Genomic DNA, 26,041 nt, shown 5'->3' on the forward strand with positions numbered 1-26,041 from the left:
CAGCATTAGGGCTTGTTTATGTTCTGCTGTTTGGCTTCTCTGGGAGACATAGATTGTCAGTTCTTGCAAATGAGTGTTAGCTCGGATTTGGTGAGGTGTGTGTGTGTGTGTGTGTGTGTGTGTGTGTGTGTGTGTGTGTGTGTGTGTGTGAGAGAGAGAGGGAAAGTAGAATGAAAAAAGGGAGTGTGTTTGTGTGAGAGGAATAGAAAGAGGGGGAGTGTGTGTTGTCTGTCTCATTCTGCATGCTAACAGGAAGAGGGAGGATGACCGGTGAGCCCACAGCAGGAGTGCCTGTTGTGCTGATTGACATTTTCACCCCAGATTTTTTTTTTGCTGTGAAAATAAAGCCAAGGAAAGAATATGATAAATAAATGATGCCATCTTCTCCAGGGGACAGGCTGTCACTGGAGGAACGGCTTAAAAGCAGGGTGACATGGGGTGGAGCGGGCTGTCAACCGCATCACAAACCACAGCATGTAGGGACACATCAAACACAGGGGAATTTGTCCTTAAGTGTGTGTGTGTGTGTACTGTTGGGTGATGAGGATGAAAGACAGTACAGGAACAGAGAGCGAGAAGGCAGAGGTTATTGTGTGTGTGTGTGTGTGTGTGTAGGGAAAAGCTAATATACTTGAATGAATCTGCATCTGTACTTCTCCCCCTCTCTCCTCCCCCCTCTCTCCTCCCCCTCTCCGTCTCTCCCTGGTGAACAGCTATAAAACTCTCCATATTTACTACCCTAAGGCCAACTAGCAGCCCCCTGGTCTCCTGTGATTATTTATCTGTTTCTCAAAGACATTAATCACACATTATTTTATACCCCCCCCGTACATCGATGCTGGGTTTGAGGAAACAGAGGGGGGTGCTGTAGAAGGAGGAGGGGGTAGGAGAGATTGTGGAAAAAGATGGAGAGTGAGAGAGGCGGGGAAGGATAAACAGTAGATCCAGTATGTAGTATAATGAAACGCTCTCCCTGACATTCCCCACACTGGGAACACTGATGCTCCAGAGGAATATTCTGCAACATTACATACATGCACATTATACCAAGGTCATTTCTTTCAGGAATAACTTATGTAATTAGCCTAATGACAATGTACAGGCTAGAACATCGCCTAGTTAGGGCTATTGCTCTTTGCTAATTCTGTTTCCCAAGAAAATCCAAACATAAAAATAATTATTAAGGATACTAGTTTCTCAACAGCCCCAGGATTCTAGGGTAGTGGTGTATTCTATCATTGTGATGTGGGCTTCTTACCAGTCACTGTGTGGTCTGCTTGGTCAATACCTACATGCTTGACAATGCCAAACGAGCACATTGAATTCATTTGAACAATTGAACTGAATTCCAGACAATGTGCTCATTCTGATCAGTGCCATAGGGAACCACACATGGCACCTTGTGTGGACTGAGAATGCAGTTTAGGGATGGCCAACATAGCATGACAAAAGCATGTAGGGACGCTGCTCTCCTACCCTCACCGTCCTTTTCCGTTACTCTCATCCAGGTCATATTTTGCTCTGCCTGAAATATCGCTGAGGGAAATATCACGCCTGCATGAGTGTCAATGTCATCCTTCCTTGGTCCGCTTATGATTTTGTGTGTGTGTGTGTGTGTGGTGTGTGTGTGTGTGAGAGAGAAACGGGTTAACCTCTTTACGCCCTGGTGAGTCTTGATTAAGGCTATGCACTGGCCCCTCTTCCATTACCTGCTAGCATGTTAGCCAGAAAAATGTGTTTTGTACTGCTTTATAACAGGGTACCCATTATGAGCTATGGAGATGATTGTTATCATGTTGCAATTATCTTGGCATCAAGCTGTTTACTCCATGATTTCTCTCTCTGTGTGTGTGTGTGTCCTAGTAAACCATGTCTTAAGCACTTATATGCCAATGATGAGTGGGCAAGCAGTACTGTCATCATTACGTATTTCATCCTATCTTTTAGGCCTTCACATCGCTCATATCGCCCCCAGGTGGTGAGGGTAGGCAACAACACATCCTCAAAACGGGCCCCACAGGGGTGTGTGCTTAGTCCCCTCCTGTACTCCCTGTTCACCCACGACTGTGTGGCCGCGCACGACTCCAACACCATTAAGTTTGCTGACAACATTACGGTGGTAGGCCTGTTCACCGACAACGATGAGACTGCCTACAGGGAAGAGGTCAGTGTGATGCCAAGACGACAACCTTTTCCTCAACGTCTGAAAGACAAAGGAGCTGATCGCGGCGTAGAGGAAACGGAGGGCCGAGCACGCCCCCATCCATATCGACAGGGCTGTAGTGAAGCGGGTCAAGAGCTTCAAGTTCCTTGGTGTCCACATCGCTAACGACCTATCATAGTTCAAACACAGTTTTGAAGAAGGCACGAAACGCCTCTCCCCCTCCAGGAGACTGAAAAGATTTGACTTGGGCCCTCAAAAAGCTCTACAGCTGCACCATTGAGAGAATCTTGACTGGCTGCATCACCGCTTGGTACGGCAACTGCTTGGCATCTGACCGCAAAGGGGCTTCGTACGGCCCAGTACATCACTGGGGCCGAGCTCCCTGCCATCCAGGACCTCTATACCAGGCGGTGTCAGAGGAAGCCCCTAAAGATTGTCAAAGACTCCAGCCACCCAAGTCATAGACTGTTTTCTCTGCTACCACGTGGCAAGTCTGGACCCCCCCTTTGCACTAACTCTTTTGAATCACCTTGGGGTAAATGGCTCCAGAGAGAAAGAGGGGTAAATGAGGGAGAGGACTAGCCTCCTTAGCAGGGGATAAAACAACAGACCTCACCAAGGGGAAAGGGGTGTGTGTGTGTGTGTGTGTGTGTGTGTGTGTGTGTGTGTGTGTGTGTGTGTGTGTGTGTGTGTGTGTGTGTGTGTGTGTGTGTGTGTGTGTGTGTGTGTGTGTGTGTGCGCATACTCGCTTGCACTTGAGGACGAGTTGGTGTACGTGTTTGTAAGATAGTTTAAATGTCTATGACTTAGAGACGGTGTCATTGAGCATGTGTGTATTGAACAAATGCACAACACACATGTACACCTGTTGTTTACAAAGCATGTGACATAACATTTTATTAGATTTTCTCTGCTTCAGTGCTTCAGCAAAAGCCACTTAAAGAATTTACCAGGGCTATCCGGGGCCTTTTCAGGGGCCTGCTTTGACATTTTAAGCATTTTGTTCACAGAAGTGCAGAATTTAATATCGGGAACTTAAATCTTGCATGAGCATGTTGTCTTTGAGTCTCTCTGTGGCTCCATTTGCACATTAAGCAACCAGAAAGCTCTAGGCCTCTACTTTCCAGTTATAGAGAAGCCTTTTTTTTATTTATATTTGTATTTATGTATAAAAAAATTTTTTTGGGGGGGGGTTAGAGGAGCCTTTATTTACTTATAGTTTGCTCCTTTATTTTACCAGGTTAGTTATCTGAGCACACAGATAAAAAACAATAGCGACATGGCCGAGGGGTAGTTTACAGTTATCTCCTTTTCCAACTCTTAAAGCACACTCAGAAGGCTTCTAGACATTGCTTCTCTCATTTATTTTACTGTGTGAAAGAGAAAAGAAACTCAAGCACAAAGTCTTTCAGACTTAAGGCCTACTCTGGTGTTATTTTTACCTTAACCCAGTAACCAGGTTAGCTTGTTGTTATTGAATTGAGCCCTGAGGCTCTCTTTTCCCCCTTGCCATGTGACTGACCCTGGGATCTTATCGTCATGGAAACATGGCTGGGCCCTGGGGTAGTGTAAACAGCTGACTTTCCAAAGGGAACAGTAGCTCCATCCAAGGGTAAGGAGTGTTTGGTGGAAAAACAGTATTTTCCCCCCCTCTCCTCTATTCTCTTTTTCTTCATAATTAATTCCTCTTTGCACCAATGGGCTGCTGCAGAAATAAGCATTAATCTCTCCAAGCCACCGCTGACTGTGGGAGGAAAGTGATCCTGTGTGTGCGCCTGTATACCGTGTGTGTACTAACCATGCTACACACGTTATCATTACGACCATAGAACAGTGCTTCTCTGTGGTGTGTGTGTGTGTGTGTGTGTGTGTGTGTGTGTGTGTGTGTGTGTGTGTGTGTGTGTGTGTGTGTGTGTGTGTGTGTGTGTGGTCAACAGCTGTTTGTTCCTTCACACCTTCAGTCGCTAACGAGCTTTGAATCGGCCCAAAGGCAAAATCTGAAAGGTGCGTGCATGTGTGTGTCTGAAAGAGTTCTCTGTATTTTCAGCTCCGCCACAGCACCTGATGAACAGGCTCCCCTGCCCCCATAGCACCTGGATCCCGGTTTGTGTGTACGTGTCCCTGTCCAGGTCCTCAGTCATTTTAAGCCTGGAGCAGAGAGGTGGATGCTTAGCCTACCTGCTGTCGTTACTGATTTGAGAACAAACATCTCTATCTGCCCAAAACAAACATGGTGAGCGACCAGTCACCTTTGGGGGGGGGGCGGTTTGACTGTTGCTTCCTGTCCCTAACTGAACCAAGACTGGTTTGTGTTGTTTACGGCTCAACGGTTACTGTTGTCTTTGGATAGGGAAATTCTAATCTGAAATGAGTTTCTAAAGATAAATTGGAGATACAGTATAGCCTACTCTAGTCATTTGTGTGTGTGTCAACTTGGATATAGTTTAGGCACTGTAATGATAAGAGGGTGGATGGCATTCCCGTCAATCAGCATTCTCACCCTATCTTGTTTCCATTCTCTCATACACACACTTGTCTCATAGCCTTGGGGCGCCAGGCAATTTTTATATAAAAAAATAATAATTCTCTGGTGCCTACACAATAAGCAATACCAGACGAGGATGGGGGTTTACCTGGCTATGAGGCAACGCACGCACTCACACGTCGGGTGAAGGTGTTCACTCAACGGCTCCGCCCTCCTCAGTGACAACGAGGTTCAGAATAGTCAGAGAGTCGCGTGATTGTTTTCCGATAAACACAACTTAACTAGCAGAAAGAGCTTGTACGTGGATATAGAGGACGCTGTTTCTAACTGTTCTCGTTGGAGAGATGTCAACGCTGCCTGTCACTCAGGCTGATTGGAGAGAGAGAGAGAGAGAGTGCATGATCGTCATTTTCCAGATACACATTACACGCATCAGAAGACGTGTTTTTTTTAAATGGTGTAGGAAAACCCTGTACAGGTATCTGGCTGAGGACACACAAACGCCCCAAGAGTAACACAAAGCACAATATAACACTGAGTTAAAAAAAGCACAAGTCTATATGACACCACTGAGTATGTAGGCAGGTCTACTGTATATCGCAGTAGCATATGTGATATAACTGCTGTATGCTTAAACTTGGTATTACGATGATGAATATCTGAATTTGATCCCGTATGGGTGGTTAATTAAGTCTATTGACGCGCCCGTGCGTCAAGTCTAAGGAACATAATCGGCATCAAAATCCATCAGTTTCAGCAAGATTTTTTTTTTTTTTGTATGGGCTGAGCTTCAATCCACCGCACCTGCCTATATCGGCCTTCCGCATCTGCGGTGGAAGGTGGCCCGGGCTACAGCGGTGTTTGTCAGATCGTCCCGAAAAATCGGTCTTCTCACAAAAATGTATTTTTCGTCCGAACAGTTTGGTCTACATAACTATTATGACCACTCCGTTTTGCTCTATGACCCCACAAGTGTCACGGGACTCATCTGAAGGTAAACAATACAAAATAATGGAAGTATGGAGGTAGTTTTATGCTAACAAAAAGAAGGGGTTAAATGTGTGTCCAAAAAGGAAAAAAAAGACACTTCAAAACCTTATTTCTTGTGATTTTAGTTATATTATTTTTTTAACCAATTTATGACTATGTTATTCAGTGCGTTTTCTATGAGCTAAAGAAGTAAAGCCCAAATTAAATATTTGATCTAATTATTTTATATATTTTTTTTATACCTAACGAGGTCCTAAAATTCCAAATCAAATGGCTAAATGATCCATGGTATGACCATCCTTAAAACAATTCCATATGTTATCTTAGTAACAACTGCTTTTAGAGGTTAAGCTCAACTTGTACCTGGAGCCTTTGTGTATGTCCCAAAATGGCACCCTATTCCAATAAGACTCTGGTCAAAAGTAGTGTACTATATGGGAATAGAGTGCCATTTGAGACAGTATTTGTGTCTGTGTGAGGAGCCTGTGGCTATTCAGAGGCTACTGCTGTAGTTGAGTTGGGTGGTATGTCAGGTATGCATGCACTGCTATGTGGAAGTGGAAGTGAATGGCTCTTCAGGCATGAGGGGGATGAGAGCTGTTTTAAAGGACCAATGGAATTTAGTTTGGCCCTCAAGTTTCTTTCCATCTTAGATTCTCTTTCACTCTCCCATCTCTCTCTCTTTGTCTGTTCTCACGCTCTCCCCTACTATCATATCCTTCTACATTTTTAAGGTCCAATGCAGCTGTTTTTATCTCAATATCAAATCATTCCTGGGTAACCATTAAGTACCTAACTGTGATTGTTTTCAATTAAAATTAACAGAAATAGCTTCTTAGCAAAGACCAATTTCTCAAGCTAGAATTTTGCTAGGACTGTCTGGGAGTGGTCTGAGTGGGGAGGGGAAAACTGAAAACTAGCTGTTACTGGCAGAGAGGTTTGGAACTCTCTTTCTTATTAGTCAAACTATTTTACCACCTGGTGATGTCACCAGGCAGGCCAAAACTCCATTCCACCAGAACAGGCTAAAATTTCAAGCATTATTTTTAAAACGGCTCTTAAATTAAAAATGCATTATCATAATTTCACAATATTTTTTCCAATGTGGAAATATATATATACGTTTTTTTTTTACTGCACTGGGCCTTTAAATTCGTCTCATTTTCAACTAATTGAACACCTGATTTACTTAACAAAAGGTACCTCACAATAGGTTGTCCAGGTATCCTCATGACATGACACAAGTGAGGTGGTGGCCTTTCCTCTTTTGTTCTCTAGTGCGCCTCTATTGTTTCTCAATCAAGTAGCAGACCAATGACATAACAAAGTGGCCTTCAGACCAACTTCTTGAGTGCCCTACTCCTTGAAGTTTGCAGTGGTCAAAAAACCCACACCCTTTAGTGTGTGTGCTTTATTGTATTTATACTCAATAGGAAAAGTAAAAAAACACTGGAGGACATTTTTTTTAAGCATGGTAATAGAAGCTCATATCTTATTTACACTCGTCCATCTAGATAGGCCCACAGTGTTTCTATACTACTTCCTGTGTCCGTAAGGCTCCCACAGGAAACTCTACTCCCTGCTCTAGTACCATGAGCCAGACATGACCTGAGGCTCTATGCTCTCTGAACCACACCATTCCTATCCGAAGCAACATTCAGCGGTGGGGAGTGCGGACACCAGTGGCCATATTTGGTGTACGCTACCATTTGGAATGCTGGCTTAGCAGAATTCATGCAGTGTTCTAGATTTGTGCCTGTGTCTATCTGATGTGGCCCATTCTGTCCTGCCTGTTCCCCCGGGCAGCCCAACCCACTCAGGCCCTCCCAGCCCAATCCACTGAGGCTCATAGAAATAGAATGGTCAGAAAGTCATTATATTTCTATGCTCAGGCCCTCCTTGCAGCCTCAGCAGAGCCCTTGGAGACATGGGTATTCCAGGGAGAGATGGGTAATGGCCCACTCTCTGACATAGTCAGTCTATTGGACTGGATGGCAGACACACCTATAAAAACAAAATAAAGCAAAGAGAGAGTGGGGGAGAGAGAGGGGAGCGGTCGGATCGATAGAGCAGGGACAAGTCTCCTAATAAAGATGTATTCCTTTTTTCCCTCCCTCCATCCGCCGGGAAGGGAAGGAGAGAATGTGATTAGCAGCCTGGTTTTCCCAGGGTGCCCCCGTGTGTGTGTGTGTGTGTGTGTGTGTGTGTGTGTACTATGCAGTTCACATGTCTCTGTGTGTATTATTTGGACGGGTGGGGTGGTGGGTGTGTGTGTGTGTGCGTCTCTTTCTTTCTCTCTCAATTCACAGGGCTTTATTGGCATGGGAAACATGTTTACATTGTTTATTTCACTTTTCCTGAGGCAATCAGAAATTAACAGTAAACATACTCAGTTTCAATAGAATGGAGACATTTCAAATGTTATGGCTATTGTAGCAATGTGCAAATATAATTTACAAAAATATAAACTCAACATGTCCCATGTTTCATGAACTGAAATAAAAGATCCCTGGAGTTTTTCATATGCATAAAAAGCTTGTCTCAAATGTTGTTCACAAATTTCTTTACATCCCTGTTAGTGAGCATTTCTCCTTTGCCAAGGTAATCCATCCCCCTTACAGATGTGGCATATCAAGAAGCTGATTAAACAGCATGATCATTACACAGGTGCACCTTGTGCAGGGGACAATAAAAGGCCACTCTAAAATGTGCAGTTTGGTCACTCAACACAATGCCACAGATGTCTCAAGTTTTAAGGGAGCGTGCAATTGGCATGCTGATTGCAGGAATGTCCACCAGAGCTGTTGCCAGAGAATTGAATGTTAATTTCTCTGCCATAAGCTGCCTCCAACGTTGTTTTAGAGAATTTGACACTACGTCCAACCGGCCTCACAACTGCAGACCACGTGTAACCACGCCAGTCCATGACTGTGGGTTTGCACAACCAAAGAATTTCTGCACTAAATGTCAGAAACCGTCTCCGGGCAACTCATCTGCGTGTCCACCAGGGTCTTGACTTGACCGCAGTTCAGCTTCCGTCTAACCGTCTTCAGTGGACAAATGCTCGCCTTTGATGTTAGCTGGCATGCTGGAGAAGTGTGCTTTTCACAGATGAATCCTGGTTTCAACTATACTGGGCAGATGGCAGACAGCGTGTATGGCGTTGTGTGGGCGGGCGGTTTACTGATGTCAACGTTGTGAACAGAGTGCCCCATGGTGGCGGCGGGGTTATGGTATGGGCAGGCATAAGCTACAGACAACGGAACGCAATTGCATTTTATTGACGGCAATTTGAATGCACAGAGATACCTTGATGAGATCCTGAGACCCATTGTCGTGCCATTCAGTTTCAGCATGATAATACACAGCCCCATTTTTCAAAGATATGTACACTATTCCTGGAAGCTGACAACATCCCAGTTCTTCCATGGCCTGCATACTCACCAGATGTCACCCATTGAGCATGTTTGGGATGCTCTGGATCTATGTGTACGACAGTGTGTTCCAGTTCCCGCCAGACAGCTCTATGCATTGAAAATGTCAATACTTCGCACAAATACAAGTAGTGATGAAGTCGATCTCTCCACTACTTTGAGCCAGGAGAGATTGACATGCATATTATTAATGTTAGCTCTCCGTGTACATTTAAGGACCAACAATGCTGCCTTTTTCTGGGCCAATTGTAATTTTCGTAAGTCCTTCTTTGTGGCACCGGTGACCACACGACTGGAAAGTGGTCCAGGTGCGTCAACTAGGGCCTGTAGGAAGTGCCTTGTTGATAGCGTTTTTAAGAAGGCAGAGGTGCGCATTATTATCGACAGACATCTCCCCATCTTAGCTACTGTTGCATCAATATATTTGGACCATTAGAGTTTGCAATCCAGAGTTATTCCAAGCAGTTTAGTCTCCTCAACTTGATCAACTTCCAAATGTTTCATTGCAAGATTTAGAGGTTAATGAATGATTTGTCCCAAATACAATGCTTTTAGTTTTAGTCCTAAATATTTCTAACTTATTTCTTCCCACCCATTCTAAAGCTGACATCAGCTCGTTAAGTGTTGCAGTGATTTCACTTGCTGTGGTAGCACCTGGACTACTTTCCAGACGTGTTGAGTCATTAGCATACATACACAAGTTTTACTCAGAGCCAGGTCATTAGTAAAGTTTTTTTTAAGTAATGGGCCTGGATAGTTGCCTTGGGGAATGCCTGACACTACCAGGATTATGTTGTTAATTAAAGAACACCCTGTTCTGTTACAGGTAACTCTTGATCCACAATGTAGCAGGGGATGTAAAGCCATTATACAAGTTTGTCCAGCAGCAGATTATGATCGATAATGTCAAAAGCTGCACTGAAGTCTAACAAAACAGCTCCCACATTCTTTTTTAAAATCAATTCCTCTCAGCTAATCGTCAGTCATTTGTGTAAGTGCCGTACATGTTGAATGCCCTTTCCTATAAGCGTGCTGAAAATCTGTTGTTTTAATTTGTTTACTGTGAAATAGCATTGTATCTAGTCAAAAAAAAATCTCCAAACGTTTACTAAGGGTTGGTAACATCCTGAGCTATTTGAGCCAGTAAAGGGTGCTTTGCTATTCTTGGGTAGCGGAATGATGTTTGCTACCTTCCAGGTCTGAGGGCACACACTTTCATGTAGGCTTAGATTGATGAGATGGCAAATAGGAGTGGCAATATCGTTAACTATCCTCCTCAGTAATTTTCCATACAAGTTGACAAGTAGACTGTAATTTTGCTGTTATCTGATAGGGGTGTCAGTGGGCTGACTGTGAACGCTCTGAGTACCTCTGGGTTGAGGTCAGTGATAAAGTAATCTGCAGCGCTACTGCCAAGGGATGAGCTGTACATTTTTTTTGTTTTGTTGTAGGGGGCATATTGGGGAGGGAATGCTGTCACCTCTAGGTAGGTGTTTGTCCCCCTTTGTGCTGAGAGTGTCAAGTTCTTATCCAGTTCTGGCGTTTAGGTAGCCACAGACTAGTGCATGTCCCTGAGCCTGCAAGTGGTTGATCTCCCTGTCTATGATAGGGAAGCTGTCATCGTTAAAGTATGGGGATTCTTTCTCCCTCCGTCTCTCTGTCTCGCTTCTTGTGCCCCCCCCAATCCCACTCACTGTTCCTCTCAAACTCTCATTCTGTCCTGTCACATGGGTCTGGGTTTTCAGCACTGTGTGAGTATTGGGGCGTGTGTTTTGGGTCATGACTACAGGCCATGGGTGATGAATAGCTTGACTGTTGCAGAGTCACAACTGGTAGGGAGGGAGGGAGAGAATACAGCATGGATGGAGAAGAGAAGGGAGGGTTGGATGGATGGATGGATAGAGAGAGAGAGAGAGAACTCTTCAGTGACCTATAGAGGATAAAAGCAGTCTCCATTGTCCTGGAGGCAGGCAGGCAGCAGCAGCAGCTGTGTCTCTCCCCTGTGTTTGTGTCAGCTAATATTTAGTTAATCTCTGGTCTGGGACCTGCGGGACCGACCGGAGCCCCTGGTCCTCCATCCATCTCCCACTGATCTATATTCCACATTGTATCCCTCTGCCATTAACCCGCAGAGGAGAGGCGACAGCTAGTCTTACTGGTGTCCGACACATAACGAAAAAGACATTACAGACCAAAGTCCCCCTCTCTGTTCCTCTCAAAACACTCATTCCGTCCCTTCACATTGGTCTTCAGCAGGGATGGGTTTTCAGCGCTGTGTGAGTATTAGAGCTTGTGTTTGGGGTCATGACAACAGGCCATGGGTGATGAATAGCTTGACTTTTGCAGAGCCACAACTGGGAGGGAGTGAATACAGAAGGGAGGGAGGGAGGGAGGGAGGGATGGATGGATGGAGAGACGTAGGGAGGTAGGAGTGGTGAAAGAGGAAGGGAAGAGCTGTTGCAAACCCAGTGAGTCTTAAAACCTCTTTGGGATCGGTGTCCCGCTAGCGTTCCACTACGACAACATCCGATGAAATTGCAGAGCGCGAAATACAAAAATCGTAATATTAAACATTCATGAAAATACAAGTGTCTTACATCGTTTAAAAGTTTAAACTTCTTATGGCTCAAATCCCGTTAACAGGATCGATTTGACAACATCCGGTGAAATTGCGCCAAATATTTAAAAATAAAATATTTAACTTTCATACATTCACAAGTGCAATACACCAAATTAAAGCTGAACTTCTTGTTAATCTAGCCACCGTGTCAGATTTCAAAAAGGCTTTACGGCAAAAGCAAACCATGCTATTATCTGAGGACAGCACCCCATCAAACAAACACAGACAATCATATTTCATCCCGCCAGGCGCGACACAAAACTCAGAAATAATATAATTCATGCCTTTGACGAGCTTCTTCTGTTGGCACTCCAATATGTCCCATAAACATCACAAATTATCCTTTTGTTCGATTTATTTCCGTCGTTTATGTATCCAAAATGTCCATTTATTTGGTGCGTTTGATCCAGAAAAACACCGGTTCCAACTCGCGCAATATGACTACAAAATATCTCATAAGTTACCTGTAATCTTTGTCGAAACATTTCAAACAGCTTTCCTAATACAACTTTTTAGGTATTTTTTTAAACGTAAATAATCGTTAAATTTAAGACGGGATAAACTGCGTTCAATACCGGAGGAAAACAAAGTGGAGCGTGCTTTTCCAGTCACGCGCCTCTATCAAACAGTACACTTCACTCGACCCTCGTTCTGAACATATACTCACAGACATCATTCTTTAGAGTGTTTTCTATCCAAATCTACCAATTATATGCATATCCTAGCTTCTGGGCCTGAGTAGCAGGCAGTTTACTTTGGGCACACTTTTCATCCGGACGTGAAAATAGCGCCCCCCAAGCCATAAGAAGTTAATCCAACCGCGTTGTCAGATTTCAAAAAGGCTTTACGGCGAAAGGACAGCGCACCACATCAAAATACTTTTTCAAACCAGCACAGGCGTCACAAAATCCCAAATAGCAATAAAATAAATCACTTACCTTTTGAAGATCTTCCTCTGTTTGCAATCCCAAGGGTCCCAGCTACACAATGAATGGTCATTTTGTTCGATGAAGTCCCTCTTTATATCCAGAAAAGTCTGTTTAGTTGGCGCCGTTGATTTCATTAATCCACCCGTTCAATATGCATACAAACGAATCCAAAAAGTTATCGGTAAAGCTCATCTAAACAAGTCAAACAATGTTTCTAATTAATCCTCAGGTACTCTAATATGTAAATAAATGATAAAATGTAAGACTGAGAATAGTATGTTCAATAGGGAAGATAAATAAATCATTCACGCGCGCAACAAGACTACCTTTCTAATGAGGGACACCTTGGAAAAACTACAACTACTTGTTCATTTTTCAAAAAACAAGCCTGAAACCCTTTCTAAAGACTGTTGATATCTAGTGGAAGCCATAGGAACTTCAATCTGGGTCCTATCTATTTGTTTTTCCCATAGGCTATCATTGAAATGGCCTGTGACCTAAAAAAAACAATTTCAAGATGGATTTTCCTCGGGTTTTCGCCTGCCATATCAGTTCTGTGATACTCACATGCATTATTTTAACAGTTTTAGAAACTTGAGTGTTTTCTATCCAATGCTACCAATTATATGCATATCCTAGCTTCTGGGCCTGAGTAACGGGCAGTTTACTTTGGGCACGTCATTCTTCCGAACACTCCCCCCCCGAGCCTTAAGAGGTTCCCACCCTCTGTCTGTCTGTGCTGAGTGCTGTGTTTTCTCTCTCTCTCACAGGCTTCTAATGGGTTTTCCACTATCCTGCTTCCAAACCTCCATTTCTTCTCTCTGCCCTATCCCTTCTCTCCATCTTCTCTGTTCCCTCTCCTTTCTCTCTCCATCCCGCCTCTCCCTCCAGCAGCGGCCAGGAGAACAGCTGACTAAATCTGGAGCTTGTGGCCCTGGTTCAGCCTCAGCCTCCTCCCCTGGCCCCTGGCTCCAGCCCCAGCTCTGGTCCTGCCCCAGCTGAGCTCTGGATCTAGTGCTGGCTCTCTCTGGCCCCCACTTTTAGCCATGGCCTTCAACCACACACTAGCTTCCACAGACACATGCACACACCCTGCACGTACACATGCGCATATACATGCACACTCGTATGAACACACACACCACCTCACCACAGCCTTTGCTCTGCCCCAGCCCTGGCTCTTTCTCTCTGGCTGGCTGCTATCTCTAGCCCTGGCCCTGCCTCAGCTACAGCCTCCCTTTGTCTGGCTCCCAGCCCATGTTCCTGCCCTAGCCCTACCCTATGGAGACCCCTACAGAGGCTTTTTTGTTTTGGCTCATCTCCAGTTAGTTCTGGTCCTAGCTCCATATTTGTGTACTATACAGTTCTGAAACAACACAAACCCTCTCTGGGCTGTTTAGTCTAAACCTCTGACTGAGCTCATTTGGGATGGTTTGGTTTGGCGTTGCTGATGGATAGTTAGTTTCATCCAAACCCACTCCCCACTGGGCACAAACTTGTTGAATCAACGTTGTTTCAACGTATTATGACATGGAATCTACGTGGAAAATACATTGGATTTGAAAAGAGACATCAACGTAAACTGTTGTTTTGAAGGTGAAAATGTATCTACAAGATTATGTCATCATGGTAAACAATGTTCAACGCAGACAAACCTTTTATATAAAATATGTTGAATTTGTACTTTGAAACAAAGTCAGATCTTCAATGTTTTTTCCACTATCAGAAAAAAAAACTATAGGCAGGGCAGCGCCTCCTACTGGAGAGTATGATCTACAGCTACCCATTTGGTCTCCCATCCAGGGTTTTAACCAAGCCCAGCACTGCTTAGCTTTGATATAACAGAGCAAATTAAATGTAACCATATTTAAGTCATATCATTCATGATACTATTTAGTAGAGCTAGGACAATAAACCTAAAATTACTGATCTCACATTGCCTTCCTCTTACCAAAGCATTTTGCATATGTAGGTCATTTTTGGGGATTTTGCTACACATTGTTCTAAAACCATTATTTGGTCAACAGTAATAGCTAATGCATTGTGGATTCCTGCTATAAAAGTATCTCCCTGTCTGTTTCGCTATTGGCTGCTGTTTGAGTGAGCCACTCTCACTCCCTATCCCCACTGTGCACACGTAGGAGGGAGAGATGCGTTCTGAGAAGCACAAGCATGACCGTTGCACAAATGCAATTGTGGGAAAAATAAGGTTTTCAAAACAACTACTGTTGTTCTAGATACAAAAAGCTGCGTCTCTCCTCTCTGTAAGTATATACTTTATTTCAAACCTCTTAATATTGTGTTCATGGCCTACTTTCCAACCGGAGTAGGCTGTAGTATAGTTTTGATGTGCCCGCGGAGCATAGCGCGAATAGGTCAACATCAAGTAGCCTAGGCCTAGTGCTGGAAAAATGTTCATAGGACATTATTCTATATTTACTGTTCGATTAGTCAATTAGCCTACATTGCTATAGAGCAACAATATCACATTTAGAGTTAGCAATCTCGCTTAGTGTTTTAAGTTCCCACTTCCTCAGGTGGTGAATAGTATAGCCTTTAGGCCAGTATGCACAAAGATGTCGGCAAATTCTCTAAAGAGCCAAATAGAAATCTGATCATTCTGGATCCTATTTTGACAGGTTGCACATCAAAATATTAATTCTTCATTCCCTGGATATGTTAGATGAAATAGCTGACTTTTTTAATCATAGGCTACTGTCTCAGTTGTCTTATTTGGCACGTCACGTGCGCGAGCGTTGCAAAATAAATTTAGAAATCTATATTATTCAATTATTGCACCCACACTGCTCGTGCTCGCCAACGAGCGTCTGCGTTGCCAAGGGCTAAAATAGAAGTCAGTTCTATTTCTGATGCAGATCACGCTGCAAGTCCTGCCTCTCCCATCTCCTCATTGGTTTATAGAAGCAGGTACCCACGTGCCATCTCCTCATTGGTTATACCCACGTGGGTGACTGAAGACGAACGAGGTCAGTGGCGGTAATGCACCTAATTTCTGGAAGTTGCCAATCGCAATATAAAGTCAAGAGAAGAAAAGGCCTGGAAGGATGAGAGATGACTAGAAACGGTTCGGTTGACCGTTTTATATGTGGATTAATTGGTGGAGTAGAGTTGTGCATTTCAGGTAAAATAACAACTCAATGTTTATATCCCAGGACAATTTAGCTAGCAACAGCAAGCTAACTAAATAGGACAAATTAGCTACAAAGTGCTAGCTAGCAAGTGCTAGCTAGCTAAATTGCCATAAATGTTTAATGCTTTTCAACCTGTCCCCAAATTAATATAATTGGTTGAGTTTGTTTTGATATTTTAATCTGTGTGTCGTGATCGCGTTTGGAGTGGGGGGACAAAATACATTTATGCACGATGGTTCATGGTGGCACGTGATGGTGCATGCACGCAGCCGGTTTGGGTTCCGTGTAACTGTCCATAAATTGTTTTTTTTATCATTATATTTATTTTTATTGAGAAATGGTTACATTTATCACAATATGACTTTTTGGCTATATCGCTTAGTTTTAGCACCTCCCCAAAAATGTATTTATTGCTTATTCTTCATTATCGCAAAAAAATCTGTCAATTTAAGGTGCTATGAATTTTTGTCCATATTGTCCAGCTCTACTATTTAGGCTTATATAGCATTTGCGAAGTCATCAGCAGCTCTTTTTTTTTTTATTCAACTAAAAATAGACAATACATATAGGGCAAGGGTTTCAAGCTTTTGTTTTTTTATTTTATTTAACCTTTATTTAACTAGGCAAGTCAGTTATGAACAAATTCTTATTTACAATGACGGCCTACCCCGGCCAAATCCGGACGACGCTGGGCAAATTTTGCTACTGTCTTATCTATCCTGTTGCATAGTCACTTTACCCCTAACTATACTGTATGTACATATCTAGCTCAATTTCCTCTTACCCCTGCACATCGACTCAGTACCGGTACCCCGTGTGTAGATATATATATATCCAAGCTATCATTGCTCATTGTGTATTTATTCCTTGTGTTACTATTTTAGTCTACACCTGTTGTTTATGAAGCAGGTGACAATTAAAATTTGATTTGATTTCGTCCTTCACAACTAACCTGCACCGGGGCAGGCTAACTAGATTTATTCTGAATGAAGTGTCTGAGCCACGAGTTGACGACCAATGAAATCAGATACCCATCCTCTCGCAAATGTTGTCTTCATCCCCTTCATTTGAGGAAGAGGACTGATTTTAAATATTTTATTAATGAAATGTTTTTTGGTGTGTGAAAAAAATAATGTTAATACCTATCACATTACACATTTTTCTGATGTTGAAATTTGCGAGAGGCAAACTGACAGCTGCAAACAACCATAGACATATAATCCATAGATGGCAGTTCCCATTCAAGTCAAGACTGTCAGCCATTGCTTGCGTACCCATGATTGTAACAGTCAAATTGCCAAGTTTAGAAGTTCAAAAATCCTTCTATGGGTTATTTGTCTATGGCCACAACGCAACAAGAGGTTCCACATATAGAAGGATCGATAGAGTGCGAAAAAGGTGCTTGTGCATTGATAAGCAAACCGAAGACGGTATTTATAATGAGTAATAAAATAAAGATGGTAATTTTAAAAGCCTATTTCACATCATAGCTTGCTGAATTTCCAAGATAACTTTTCTTTCATTTTGATTTCGGCATAAATTAAAATGTGGCGCTGACTCGCCATGGATTGATGTTTCGGCATTGTCTCTAATGAGGAGTTCAGCGTTCAACTAGCGATGTGAGACATGCATGCTCAGTTACAAGCCTGCTAGAGTTAGCGACAGGCGGACGTGCAATATCCACTGTCATAGTACAGATTAAGCCTGGCCTGGAATGTGAAGCTAACTGAAGCTGGCTAGCTTTAAAAAAGCCTGAGTAGATCTAGCTTGCTTCGTAGTATACCACTTAGGATGTGTACTTGTACATCACGCTAGCCTACATAAACGGGAGATAGGCTCCTGCCTTATGGGCCGTTCTGGCTGGGACAAGACTTGCTTCCAGAGAAGCAGGGTTGAAACCAGATTTGTTGCTTTCTGTAATTGTCACTCAGCTGTATGGTAAATCATGCTTTATGGGCTCAGCTCTGCCTGTCTCTTCACCATAACCAATATAGACAGCACTCCCCCAAACCCCCACCCGACCCTACACACAGCCTGGGCACACACTAACACAGAGAGAGAATAAAACATGTGACATATGATTGATTGGGGGAGGGGGGGTTCAAAATCAGACACACACACCCACACAAACACACACACGCTCTCTGGAAAAATAAAACGTGACATATGATTGGCGTTGGGGGAGGTAGGGAAACACAATGGGCAGGAGAAGTGGGCCTTCTCGCGTCCCGAGGCAAGCTAGACCAGTTTGATGGTTGCCCAGGGGGGGGAGTGCCTTTTGTCCCCCATCCCTGTCTGTCAGACTGGAGGAGCTGGAGGATGCTGTGATGAGGCCGAGCCAGGCCTCTGGTGCGTCACATAACAGTGGGAGACGTGAACCACGTCAGACACCTGTCAGTGTTTCTCTGTGTGTTTGACAGACGACTGTAAGTCTAGTCTAGGGCAAGGGGACACATCAGACAGTACTCACACGGGAAAGTTGAGAGAGACCCATAGCTGTAGCCTGCTGTGGTGCACTCACACACATGCAATCACATGCACTGTGACACACACACACACAAATACTACTACCCTTTTGTGTAAAATAGGCCGAGACAACCCATTGAGAATCAGCAGTGACATGACAGCCTATGGGTCCAGTACAGCAACATTGATAATTAGGCCAACCACGGCTTGGTTCTCAATGCAATCTTTGCTGTTGTTGTCGTTTTTGGAGAACTTTCAAAGTTTCCTTTGGAGCCCCACTTTTCTTTGAGCTGTTTAAACCAGGCGCTGACAGCGCTGTTGATGAAAGTGAATCAAACCTGTTGGGGACTTCAAAGTCTTCTCTGTGTTGCCATTTATTATCTAGAACAGAACAACCTCACATACCATATATGGATTCTTCAAAATGCCTGCCTCGGGGTGAAAAAATCAGAAAAGGAGGATAAAGAAGAAAACAGCGTGGGGGGGGGAGAGGCAAATGGTTATACTTAAAAGCGTTGTAACTGAAACTGACTGCTTTTCAAAAGCGTTTCCAATCAAAACAAATCTGTGATGCATGCAGAGTGTTTGTGATCAGATATATTTGTGGAGAAGAAATTGTTTTGGCTGAAGATTGATGTGAAGGAGATGCCTTTCGTGTGTATGTGTGTGTGTGTGTGTGTGTGTGCACGCTAGTGTGTTTCTGCATTTTATTGGCCTGTAGCAGTAATTAGCTGTCTAACCAATATGATGAACTCAGCTTAAGTCAGCTGTTTTGGTTCTGCTCCCATAACCACATTAGTCCAGAGACTCCTCTCACCTGTCCCCTCTTCCCACTCTGGCTGTCTGTCCAGAACAGCACTGCGTTTAGACCCAATATCATTGACCTAATTCAAGGATGGATACCGTCTTGATCAGCAGAGGGGCCTCTGAACCCCCATTACCATTGCGACGGTCATTGGTTGTACCCCCGTTCACCACCCAACCCCCGCCCTGCTTAACCAGGGTACCATCTCAAATTGAGCTAATGACGATCCCCGACCACAGGCATGTAACAAAAGATGAAACATTGCATTAATATGATTAGTCAGAGTTATCATTTTTACAGATGATGTTGTAATAGGCCTGATTCAAGCAGTTAATAACAGCCTTGAATACTGTGTTGTCTACTAATGGTATAGAATACACATTTGAATAGATACCAGTTAGGCGTGTGAATCATTGGTACTTAGTTTATTCGGATCCCTATTAGCTACTGCACATGCATCAGCTACTCTTCCTGGATTCTACATAAAACATGCAAATACATGACAGGTACAGAAGTAGTACAGAACAGTAATAGACAAGGACGTTTAAATTCGTTTTTATTGTAAACATTTTTACGTATAAAATACGAGCTGTATATTGCAAAGAAATCAAGAGACAACAAAAATACTGTTTACATACTATTCATACGGTATAGACACCTGAGTTGCCGAACCCATTCACAGGATTGGTTAACTCTTGAGGCTCCTAGGGTTTCCACTGAGCTAGGTAAATATACCTTTTAGTTTTAATGCACCGTATTGCTGGAACAAAATTCTAAATAGATTTAATCTTGATGTTCTGGTGCCGTTCGGGCAATTTTTAAAGTATTGATTGGGGACGTGTGTGTGTGTGTGTGTGTGTGTGTGTGTGTGTGTGTGTGTGTGTGCGCGCAAGGTGCATTCCACATTTTTGTTATGTTACAGCCTTATTCTAAAATGGGTTAAATTGTTTTTTCCCCTCATCAATCGACACACAATACCCCATAATGAAAAAGAAAAAACAGGTTTTTAGTTTTTTTTGCAAATTTATACAAATTAAAACAACGAAAATTTTACATAAGTATTCAGACCCTTTACTCAGTACTTTGTTGAAGCACCTTTGGCAACGATTACAGCCTAGAGTCTTCTTGGGTATGATGCTACAAGCTTGGTACACCTGTATTTGATCTCTGCAGATCCTCTCAGGTTGGATGGGGAGCATCGCTGCACAGCTATTTTCAGGTCTCTCCAGAGATGTTCAATAGGGTTCAAGTCCGGGCTCTGGCTGGGCCACTCAATGACATTAAGAGACTTGTCCCGAAGCCACTCCTGCTTTGTCTTGGCTGTGTGCTTAGGGTCGTGGTCCTGTTGGAAGTTGAATCTTCACCCCAGTCTGAGGTCCTGAGCGTTCTGGAGCAGGTTTTCATCAAGGATCTCTCTGTACTTTACTCCGTTCATCTTTCCCTCAACCTTCCTAACTAGTCTCCCAGTCCCTGCGACTGAAAAACATCCCCTCAGCATGATGCTGCCACCCCCATGATTCACCGTAGGAATGATGCAAGGTTTCCTCCAGACGTGATGCTTGGCATTCAGGCCAGAGAGTTCAATCTTGGTTTCATCAGACCAGAGAATCTTGCTTCTCATGGCCTGAGAGTCCTTTAGGTGTCTTTTGGCAAACTCCAAGCGGGCTGTCATATGCCTTTTTACTGAGGAGTGGCTTCTCTCTGGCCACTCTACCATGAAGACCTGATTGGTGGAGTGCTGCAGAGATGGTTGTCCTTCTAGAACGTTCTCTCATCTCCGCAGAGGAACTCTGGAGCTCTGCCAGAGTGACCATCGGGTTCTTGGTCACCACCCTGACCAAGGCCCTTCTCCCCCGATTGCTCAGTTTGGCTGGGCAGCCAGCTGTAGGAAGTGTCTTGGTGGTTCCAAACTTCTTCTGTTTAAGAATGATGGAGGCCACTGTGTTCTTGGGGACCTTTAGTGTTGCATACATTTTGTGGTACCCTTTCCCAACTCTGTGCCTTGACACAATCCTGTCTCAATGCTCTATGGACAATTCCTTCAACCTCAAGGCTTGGCTTTTGCTCTGACATGCACTGTCAACTGTGGGACCTTGTATAGACAGGTGTGTGCCTTTCCAAATCATGTCCAATCAATTGAATTTACCACAGGTGGACTCCAATCAAGTTGTAGAAACTTCTCAAGGATGATCAATGGAAACAGGATGCACCTGAGCTCAATTTCGAGTCTCATAGCAAAGGGTCTGAAAATGTATACTTTTTTATACATTTGCATACATTTCTAAAGAACTTTTATGGGGTATTGTGTGTAGATTGAGGATAAAAAAATATTTTATCCATTTTAGAATATGGCTGTAACGTAACAAAATGTGGAAAAAGGGAAGGGGTATGAAAACATTCCGAATGCACTGAGGTGTGTGTGTGTGTGTGTGTGTGTGTGTGTGTGTGTACACTAGAGGTTGACCGATTTATGATTTTTTTTTTCAACGCCGATACCGATTATTGGAGGCCCAAAAAAAGCTGATACCGATTAATCGGCCGTTTAAAAAAAAATGTTTTTAAATTTGTAATAATGACAATTACAACAATACTGAATGAACACTTTTTATTTTAACTTAATATAATACATCAATAAAATCAATTTAGTCTCAAATAAATAATAAAACATGTTCAATTTGGTTTAAATAATGCAAAAACAAAGTGTTGGAGAAAGTAAAAGTGCAATATTTGCCATGTAAAAAAGCTACAGTTTAAGTTCCTTGCTCAGAACATGAGAACATATGAAAGCTGGTGGTTCCTTTTAACATGAGTCTTCAATATTCCCAGGTAAGAAGTTTTAGATTGTAGGAATTATAGGACTATTTCTCTCTACACCATTTGTATTTCATATACCTTTGACTGTTGGAGGTTCTTATAGCCACTATAGTATTGCCAGCCTAATCTCGGGAGTTGATAAGCTTGAAGTCATAAACAGCGCAATGCTTGAAGCACAGCGAAGAGCTGCTGGCAAATGCAGGAAAGTGCTGTTTGAATGAATGCTTACGAGCCTGCTGCTACCTACCACCGCTCAGTCAGACTGCTCTATATAATATCAAATCATAGACTTAATTATAATAACACACAGAAATATGAGCCTTAGGTCATTAATATGGTCAAATCCGGAAACTATCATTTTGAAAACAAAACGTTTATTCTTTCAGTGAAATACGGAACCGTTCCGTATTTTATCTAACAGGTGGCATCCCTAAGTCTAAATATTGCTGTTAACATTGAAGGTTGTCCAATGTATGTCATAATTATGTACAATTCTGGCAAATTAATTACGGTCATTGTTAGGAAGAAATGGTCTTCACACAGTTCGCAACGAGCCAGGCGGCCCAAACTGCTGCACATACCCTGACTCTGCTTGCACAGAACACAAGAGAAGTGACACAATATGGCACTACCCAGACTCTGCCTAGAGCTGGCCGTCAGACCAAACTGAGCAACCGGGCAAGAAGGACTTTGGTCAGGGAGGTGACCATGAACTCAATGACCAATTTGACAGAACGACAGAGTTCCTTGGCTGAGATGGAAGAACCTGCCAGGAGGACAACAGTCTCTGCAGCACTTCACCAATCTGAGCTTTATGGTACAGTGGCCAGACGGAAGCAACTCCTGAGAAAAAGGCACATGACGGCACGCCTGGAGTTTCCAAAAGGCATGTGAAAGACTCTGAGAGCATAAGGCAAAAGATTACGTGGTCTGATGAGACACATTTAACTCTTTTGGCCTGAATAGAAAGAGCTATGTTTGGAGAAAACCAGGCACGGCTCATCACCCGTCTAACACCATCCATACCGTGAAGCATGTGTTGTGTGCTGCCTACCTGGTGCTGTAAAATACCACTCACTGTGGGTGGGGTGGGGGGGGGTCACTTACACACTTTTACATAGGGCTGCTAGCCATACTGAACACACACACACAACAGACAGCGTTGTCATGGCACCTCAGATGTCAACAAAGAGCTCTGGGGGGGATATTCCTTTCTGCCTAGTAGCGGGCAATTTTTCTCAATCATCCATCAGTAAAGGGTAGCTATTTACAAGTAATGAGAGCCATTTCAGGGAAATAGGATTCTGAAAGGGTTTTGATAATATCAGCTGTCTGCGTTCTTTAGCTGGAGAGACCGAAACCAAAAGTGGCTGCAGAGCTATTCAGAGTGCTTGGTTCCCTATTCTAGTTAACCGCTCTTAGGCAAGTCGTTGACGCGTTCAGTAGGCCCACTCTTTGCCTTCTCCGTGTGTGTTTGTTTGAGGAAAGAAAATTGCTACTGCCTATAATGTCGGATGCTTACAGCATTAAGAGACAATGTTCGCTATGCATTTTATAGCCTATCCATTTAGAGAATATCCTTAACCTCAACGTCAATATTTACAGGAATTGCCTACAGGCAGGAGAATCGACCATATCTTAAGAACAGTATTATCTCCTCTCTCGCTCTCTCATCCTCTTCATCTCTCTATTCCCTCTCTCCTCCTCAGTATCTGTCGATCGCAGCACTGGGCTGGTGAGATGTTTTGACTTTTTTTTCCTCCCTTTTCTTTGTTTTGATATTTGTGTGTGACGGCTGAGGCTTTGACACAGACTCAGCGGAGGGCTGAGAGATGCTAGATGACGTGTGTCAAGTGATATTAAACGTGAGAGCCCTCCATTCCTCCCCTCTCGTCCCTGGCTTTGTCCACTGTGGTTAGTGTGAAGAATGACACGTCTCGTCTCTGTTTGGGGGTAAAAAAAGAAATGGCATGTCTGATGTATTACCCCTCCAATCGTGCTGGGCAGAATGACCCGGACTCACTCTGTCCTACATAGACAAAGGCAGGTTCAGGAAGGACAAAGTCAAGCTCAAATAACAACCTATCCCCAACATATTCCATATATAGTGGCGTTGGTCGAAAGCAGTGCACTTTATATGGAATTCGGTGCCAATTGATAAACAAGGCCCAGTGTAGGTCTATGTGAAGTAGTCTTAAGTGCAAAGGTAAGACGGCGTAGTGATATGTGTCTTGTACCATATGTGCAGTAACATGCTTTGCGATTTCATATGGGAGCTAATCAGGGCCTGGGGCGGTGAGGGACTATTAGGACACGTTAGCTAATCTAATTGCTAATGAATTAGTGTGTAAGCTGTTGTGGTTCTGTTCCCTCTCTGCAGCCTTTGTCCTTTCAATGAGGAATTTAATAATAATATAGTAATAGTTTGGTGGGTGTAAATATTTGTCCTGATTCACACACTTGTACAAGTGTGTATTATACACATGTGTGAAATGGCCATTATCAATTAGGGTTAAAGGGATAGTTCGCCCAAATTACAAAATGACACATTGGTTTCCTTACCCTGTAATCAGTCTATGGACAAGCTATGACCGCAATCCATGCTTCGGTTTAGTTTCCCTGACACTGTTTCCACATGGTAATGTTTTAGCATTTGTGGCACAAATCTCATTCAAGTCATTTGGACCGATTTTTATTAGCATTTCATGTTCAAATCATCTGTAAGTATCTAAAATGGATTGTAAAGCTCAACAAAAGTCACTTATAGATGTTTTGAACAAATTTAATATATATGACTTGATGGGATTTGTGCCACGAATGCTATAACGATATCATGTGGAAACAGTGCCAGGGAAACTACACCATAGCATGGATTGCTGTCATACTTTGGCCATAGACTGCTTCTAGGGTAACGAAACAATGTAATTTTGTAATTTGAGTGAACTATCCCTTTAAGTGCCTTGCTCAAAGGCACATGGACAGATTTTTCACGTTGCCAGCTCAGGGATTTGAGCTAGCGACCTTTCGGTTACTGGCCCAACGCTCTAACCGCCTATGGGCTACCCGCCTATGGGCTACTACTTGAAACCAGGTCATTCACAAATGGATAGTAAATGTGAACTATATCCTAAATGACACTGTTGCAAAAAAATATTTGAGTAGTGTAGAAGTGAGAGAGCTAGGCTTATTGATCTGGGCTCTCAGGATAGTAGGCAGTACACACTGTGAATGCAAAATGCCAAATAAAGAAATATTGGTGTGTGGGGGTTAACTCTTCCAAGCTGTCGTTTTCCTAGGTGTTTCATTTTTCTCTCTGTGTGATGGGACCAGAGAGGTGTGTGTGTGTGTGTGTGTGTGTGTGTGTGTGTGTGTGTGTGTGTGTGTGTGTGTGTGTGTGTGTGTGTGTGTGTTTGTTCCACAGCACCCCCACTACTTCTCTCACCCATGCATTCAGGATTGCTAGTTGTTAAATTGGCATGTATGGGTGTGTAGGCTTTTAGTCATCGTTATCTTGGACTGTGTGTGTGTGTGTGTGTGTGTTAATTTGAGCTGTGTGTGTTAATTTTGTGTGTGTGTGTGTGTGTGTGTGTGTGTGTGTTAATTTGGGCTGTGTGTGTGTGGTTAGGGTGGGGGCTGGGGTGTTAGTAAATCTGGATGTCAATAGTTGATGGTAAACAACCCAAGTGACTCCAGGAAGGAAGGGGTTAAGTCCGAGCCGGCAGGGCTGCGTTACGCTAACGGCAGCTGGCTGAAGCAGAAAGGGGAAGTACTGAGCTCAGAGGAACCCAGACGGTGAAACCTCTCTCTCCCTCGCTACAGCTGAGCGCTCCCAATGCTTCCCACCCATGTGTGTGTTTTCTGTTCTGTGTTTGTGTGTGTGCGTGCGCAGTGCTGGAATGCAGCTTCCCCCCTCTGGGTGTGTGTGCCTGGTGTGTGACGTCAGCACACACACACACACAGCGGGTCAGTTTAAGGTCACTCCGTTGATCTACATCCGTGGGTTGTGGGATTTTTTGGTGTAGCGGACACCATTGGGTAACATGATATCCTCGCCGGTCCCACTCCCAGTCACAAGGGGGCGATGGCAACGTTTACATGTAATTTTCATTTTGTGAAAGCAAAGAGTTGCCTTCCCTTGCTCGTAGTAGCTAGCTGGCTTTAGCCTGGCTAAAAATATATTAA

At 43.5% G+C, this 26,041-nt stretch overlaps 1 protein-coding gene across 4 annotated transcripts in view; it reads left to right on the forward strand.

Annotated features, from left to right (window-relative positions):
* Nucleotides 1-26,041, forward strand: part of LOC106585158 (zinc finger SWIM domain-containing protein 6) — a 47,904-nt gene that overhangs the window by 1,683 nt on the left and 20,180 nt on the right. The window lies entirely within an intron of this gene.

The sequence above is a fragment of the Salmo salar genome, chromosome ssa24 (genome assembly GCF_905237065.1).
Source record: "Salmo salar chromosome ssa24, Ssal_v3.1, whole genome shotgun sequence".
Taxonomy (NCBI): Eukaryota; Metazoa; Chordata; class Actinopteri; order Salmoniformes; family Salmonidae; genus Salmo; species Salmo salar.